Raw genomic sequence first — 6,734 nt, 5'->3', positions numbered from 1 at the left:
GTATTTGGGCCTTCCCCTTGTGCTGCAAAAGCCAACTATTGCTCAGCTTCAACCTCTTGTGGATAAAGTTGTTGACAAGCTACCGGATGGCGAGCATCTATGCTCTGTCATGGTGGTCATTTGACTCTGGTGAAGACCACTTTGTCTGCCTTGCCAGTTCATGCTATGCTAGCATTGGACCTACCGGTTAATACCATCATAGGGGTGGAGAAGATTTTTCGTGGGTTCTTATGGTGTGCCCTAAGAACGTGCGAGGCGATCATTGTGTGGTGGCCTGGGAGAAGGTCTGCCGCCCCAAGGCCCCAAGGAGCGAGGTGGGCTTGGCATAACAAATCTCAGGATCCTCAATGCCGCTCTTCGGGCCGATGGCCCTAGCTTCAGTGCACCATCCCTGAGAAGCCAAGGAAGGACTTCAACATTCAGGTGCCAAAGCTCTGCCTCGCTCTCTTCCGCGCTGCCACTAAGACTAAGCTTGGCGATGGAGCCACCACTCTTTACTAGGCAGACAAGTGGCTTTAGGAAGGCAGAATTAGTGAGTTTGCTCCCAACCTCTTCTTTGTCGTGGGCAAGCGTGCGACTAAGACAAGAACGATGGACAGTCCAGCGGGTGATTGGTGGGAGGATGTGAATCCAAACATGGGTCTAGCGGCCCTAGACAAGTTTCTTCACCTAGGGGATCAAGTGATCAACATCACACTTACGGAAAGGGTTGAGGACAAACTTCTTTGGGCTTGAGAGCCCAGTGGTTGCTTCTCGGCCAGGTCTGCATACTCGGCGTTGTTCAGTGGAGTTGTGCTTAACATTAGTGCCACACCGATCTAGCAATCCAGGGTTCCTGTGTCTTGCAAGTTCTTTGGTTGGCTGGTGGCCCGGAATCAGTGTTGTATCGCAAAAAGATTGGAGAGACGTGGTTTGCCTAGCCCTTTCGTGTGCCCCCTCTACGATTAGTAACTGGAGATAATCCAACATATGTTACTAGCGTGCGTCTTCTCTCGCGAAGCGTGGGAGTTGTGCTGGCGGTTTGGGAGAAAAATGATTGGATGTCGAACTCGAGCACTAACTTCATCGGAGGAGTAGGACATACCGTGGCGACGAGGATGACGTGGAGGGGCTTTGTGCCGGTGGTGGTGACGTTGTGGGGTCAGGACAACGACACAACTAAGGGGGACGGTGCGGATGAGGCAGGAGAGAGGACATGAAGAGGGCATGTCGGGCTAGGATAGGGACGATTTGAAGGGATTTGGGTGGGCCAGGTCTGTCAGATCCGATGTGAAGGACGCACTTTCATGACTTCTCATATGTGATTTGAAAGGATTGTTGAAACCCGGACGTGTAAGGCCGGTTTGAGGGTGTTCGTTGGATGACATTTTTATGACCAGACATTTATTGGGCAGACGATACGAGGTGTCGAGTGTAGATGCTCTTGTTACTATATTGCCACCTTGATACCCGCTGGCTTTATATATAAATTCAGCTATGCCTCTTGTTTCTTAAATAAAAGGAAAAAAAGCACACACTAAACAAAACACGGACGGCAGCGGAATCATTTTATTCCATTTGCTAGCTGCGGGATCATAGTCTATTTGGTGGTCCCTTGATTAATCACTTCCTTTCACACGTCGACAGTTTGAAAAGTCCACTGGTAAGGTGTCAAAAAGGTCCATATATTTGGGTACCGTACATGTCAACTTCACACTTACCGCTCCTATAACAATGGCCAGCACCAAACACGTCTTTCTTCCCGTTCCCGGCCCAAGGCCACCTCGGGGCATTCATGTCCCTCGCCGAACTCCTCCACCGCGCCATCCCGTCCGCCGCCGTAACTCTGGTCTCCACCCCTCGAAACGTCGCCGCCCTCTCCGCCACGGCGCCGCCATGGCTTGCCTTCCACTCGCTCCCCTTCAACCCAGCCGACCACGGCCTGCCGGCCCAGGCCGAGTCCGCCGACGCCCTCCCCGTCGGGTTTCCCTTGGTCACCCTCTTCGAAGCTTTCGAGGCTCTGCAGCCCGCGTTCGACGGCTACGTGGCCAAGGATGACGCCGTCGTCTCCATCGTCTCCGACCTGTTCGTCGCGTGGACCGCCAGCGTCGCGCGGAGGAACGGGTGCTCCCACGCCTTCTTCGCCTCATGTGGCGCGTTCGGCACGGCCATCCTGCGCTCACTGTGGGAGAACGTGCCGCTCTCGGTCACCCCCACCAGCAGTGGCGGAGCCAGGATTGACTGACGCCCCAGGCGAGAAACTTAAGAGCTAAAAACCACCTCTAAAAAACTCTAGTTTCAAGGCATGCAAAAATGAATCTATGTTGCATAACTAATAAGAAACTAAACATAATATTCAGTGGCAAAATTTGTTCCATGATGGGTCAACTAATAAATTAAGACAAATCAGAGGACAATATGTAGCATACATATAGATCAGTACCGCAAAAATTTGGAGCAAGTAGATTAGCTGGATCGGTTGTAATGACCCATTGGCCAGTTTCTACTACCTCACTAAATAAATTTGGAAGAATGACTAACATAGGAAGTACTGTGTAGAAGACATGCTCCTATTTGATAAAAGCGAACCCATTCAAATTAGTCAAAATTGGACTATGCTACCATGTTCCATCTTTATCTAAAAGTGCATTACAGTAAATCATTATCAGTATTTCTCATAATCGATGAATGTCTGCTTGTGAACTATTGGCCTATTTGTGAACTACTCTCTTCGTCCCAAAATAAGTGACTCAACTTTATACTAGCTTTAGCCCGTTGGTCTGTTTGTGAACTATTTCTCAAAATCGATGAACTTTTTTGAGGTTTATGAACTTTTGTCTGAATATCGATGAATGTCTTTAAATTTACGATTTTATGAAAGTAAAATAATAAATGATAAATAAATAGCGCGGCCATACTAGTTCATGTACTGTTACGCAATGAAAATCACAGGTGCCCAATCAGTGTGGTGGTCAGCTAAGCTAGAATGAGCATTTCCTTTCCTAGCGACTAGCGATGCAGGTTCGATTCCTGCGCTGCCTGGGGCCTGTCTCCGCCCATGCCCACCGGGCACGTACCCGTGCCTGGGTTCCCCGGCAAGATCTTCCACAAGACGCAGGTATCCGAGGTCATGCTCCGCGCGGACGGCGAGGACCGGGCGTCGGCTTTCTGTCACCGGCAGATAGCTCACAGCCACGCGACGGACGGGGTGCTCATCAACACCGTGGAGGAGTTCGAGCCAACGGGGCTGGGCATGCTACAGAGCAGCCTGCGCGTCCCGGTTTGGCCCATCGGGCCTCTCATCCGCGTCGCCGGCGCAAGACTGGCCCTCTCCGCCGACAAAGCGCACGACGGCACGGTAAGCTGGCTGGACACGCAGCCGTCGGCCTCGGTGTTGTACGTGTCGTTCGGGTCCCAGAACTCCATCCGGCAAGCGCAGATGGCGGTGCTGGCAAGGGCGCTGGAGCACACCGGACGACCGTTCATCTGGGCTATCCGGCCGCCTGTGGGGCTCGCCGTCGCGGTCAGCGAGTGGCTGCCGGAAGGATTCGAGAAGAGAGCGCGTGACAAGAACAGAGGGCTCGTCGTCCGTGGATGGGCTCCGCGGGTTAGGATCCTCGCCCATCGCTCCACGTGCGCGTTCCTCTCGCACTGCGGGTGGAACTCGGTGCTGGAGAGCCTTCTGCACGGCGTGCCGCTCCTCGGATGGCCGCTCGCCGCCGACCAGTTCTACAACGTGGAGATGTTGGAGAGGGAGTGCGGCGTGTGCGTGGAGGTGGCGAGGGGGAACAGAGAGGACGCCGCGCCGTCTGAGATTGACAGGGTGACGGAGCTGGTCGAGACGGTGATGGGACAGACGTCCAAGGCGGCGAAGATGCGGAGACGGATGAAGTACATCGGCGAGTTGATGAGAGGCGCAGCTACAGACGACGGTGGGTCATTGAAGAAGGCGCTCGAGGGCTTCGTGGGAGCAACGAGGATGCATTGAAGATGGCATGGGTGGGGAACATGGGCTCACATGACAAAGGGGCAATGTTAGACTTACGTAAGACTAAGACTACCCATAGTGGGAGTAATATAGATGGTAACATCACACATCTCTAGGCAAAACAGATGATGTGGCGAGTAATTAATGAGGAAAGAGAGGCATGCGGTAACATAGCTAGTTACTGTAACATCACATATATCAAGACAAGATGAGTTTACAACCTAATAAATGAAGGGCTAGTTTGGAAGCAAAGTTTCTAAAGAACTATGGTAATTGAAAACCACAGTATTCCCATGGGTGGGCAAAGAATACTGCAGTTTCCTAAAACTATTGTTTTTCTCAGTTTTACATGTGTTTGGCTAGTGCTGATTTATCAAAGTTTTGACCGAGTTATTCAAAAGGGAATACAAATCCTAGGAGCGTGTTGCCATTATATGTCTATACGTGCATGTATTCTTTTGTGCCGTTGTTTACACTGAATCGGCTAGCTAGCATATATAGCCTGCTGCTAACGAGTGGTTTTCTCTAGAAGGATCAATCGATCTAATCAGTGCGCTACTCGCCCGAAATAAATTGGCAGCCAAGGACTCGATGGAGGAATAGCCTGAATCGGCTATAACCAAGAGATATAATAATATGGGTGCGTCTATATGTCATCTAGACGTGAGATAATATCTCACATCTAAGTATGACATCAGCACTTTTATGGTCTTTTTTATTTGTTTGTTTGTTTGTTTTTGTGTGTGTTGGGCCTGTTAGTTTGTCGGAAGACTTCCTTTCCCCCGGCTGATAAAATGCACGCGTCAGCCATAGGCTCCCAACCACACGTATGCTGATGAGGCCCACTACCACGTCCTATCCTCTTTTCTAAAGCCAGCCCATCCGCCGCTTGCTCCATATTGCGCTGCACGCACAATTTGTTCTCCCGGCTATGGTCACTGTTATTTTTAGCTTACGATACGCTCATTGGTGTAATCCCATCGACTTTGTTACTTTTCTGGTGGGAGTACTACTGGCTACTAGTACTAGTTCCCCGCAAAAAAAAAAAAGGCTACTAGTACTAGTCACTGTACACAACAAGATACTACGCCTGTTTTACTTTTTATTACTTACAAAAGAAGACACAAATAAGCACACTCAGAAAATATTATTGTGTATTTTGCAATGCCGTTTGAGCGTCGCTGCTTCAAGCGAGACGCGCACCATCGCAAAAAAATATTATGTTGTATTTATGTAATATTTTTGTCAAATTGAGAACATTTCTTGAAAATGTGACTTTTTATTGAGACGGCAAATTTGAAATTGAGATATGTTTCTGTAAAAATGAGAACAAATTTTAAAAATTGAGAAACATTTTTTGGAAAGAAGAAATACTTTTACAAACTTCTACACATTTTATGAAAACATGGACATTTTTTGAAAAATGTGTAGACTTTTTTAAAAAAATGACATTTTTAGAAATTTGCAAACAATATTTGGAAACGTAAACATTGTATAAAACATTTTGATACTGTCTTAAAAAAATACATACATTTTTGAACTTGCGAACATTTTTTGAAAAACATGAACACATTTTGAAATTTTCAATTTTTTGATAAACTCGACCAATTTTTGAAAATGGAAAAACTTATGAATTTTGGAACATGTTTTGAACATTGTGAATTTACCCAAAAGGGAAAAGATTCAGAAAAAGAAAAAGAAAATAAAAATGAAAAAATGAGATCGACTTTTCAAAGTAGAAAAATTAAATTGAGAGGAAAACCTATGAAGAAGAAATGATAAAAATGTCGGGCCTCTGTTGGAAGTCGTGGGTGGAGTTGCAGTTGGGATTAAAAAAGCTCGGACCCCGGTTGTAAGTCGAGAGTGGACTTGCAACTCTGACAAACAAGTTTGGGCCCCTAGTTGCGAGCCTAGGGTGGACTTGCAACTGCGACAAAAAAATGTCGGAACCCTAATTGCGAGTTGAGGATGAACTTGCAACTTGGACAAAAAAGGTTGGGCCTCAATTGCGAGTCGAGGGTTGTGACGCCCCCGATTTGACCGTACACTAATCATGGACGCAAATGTGTACGATCAAGATCAGGGACTCACGGGAAGATATCACAACACAACTCTAAAACATAAATAAGTCATACAAGCATCATAATACAAGCCAGGGGTCTTGAGGGCTCGAATACAAGTGCTCGATCATAGACGAGTCAGCGGAAGCAACAATATCTGAGTACAGACACAAGTTAAACAAGTTTGCCTTAAGAAGGCTAGCACAAACTGGGATACAGATCGAACGAGGCGCAGCCTCCTGCCTGGGATCCTCCTAACTACTCCTGGTCGTCGTCAGCGGCCTGCACGTAGTAGTAGGCACCTCCAGTGTCGTAGGAGTCGTCGTCGACGGTGGTGTCTGGCTCCTGGGCTCCAGCATCTGGTTGCGGCAACCAGGTAGAAAGGAAAGGGGGAAAAAGAGGGAGAAAGGCAACCGTGAGTACTCATCCAAAGTACTCGCAAGCAAGGAGCTACACTACATATGCATGGGTATATGTGTAAAGGGGCATATCAGTGGACTGAACTGCAGAATGCCAGAATAGGAGGGGGATAGCTAATCCTGTCGAAGACTACGCTTCTGGCCATCTCCATCTTGCAGCATGTAGAAGAGAGTAGATTGAAGTCCTCCAAGTAGCATCGCATAGCATAAATCCTACCCGGCGATCCCCTCCTCGTCGCCCTGTTAGAGAGCGATCACCGGGTTGTATCTGGCACTTGGAAGGGTGTA

At 48.1% G+C, this 6,734-nt stretch overlaps 1 pseudogene; it reads left to right on the top strand.

The window, feature by feature from the left end:
• The first annotated feature begins 1,713 nt into the window (after positions 1-1,713).
• Positions 1,714-5,289, top strand: LOC109735845 (UDP-glycosyltransferase 92A1-like; annotated as a pseudogene).
• Positions 5,290-6,734: the final 1,445 nt, after the last annotated feature.

Source organism: Aegilops tauschii, chromosome 7 (assembly GCF_002575655.3).
Source record: "Aegilops tauschii subsp. strangulata cultivar AL8/78 chromosome 7, Aet v6.0, whole genome shotgun sequence".
Lineage (NCBI taxonomy): Eukaryota > Viridiplantae > Streptophyta > Magnoliopsida > Poales > Poaceae > Aegilops > Aegilops tauschii.
The sequence above is the reverse complement of the archived record's forward strand: the minus strand, read 5'-3'. Positions and strand labels throughout refer to the sequence as shown.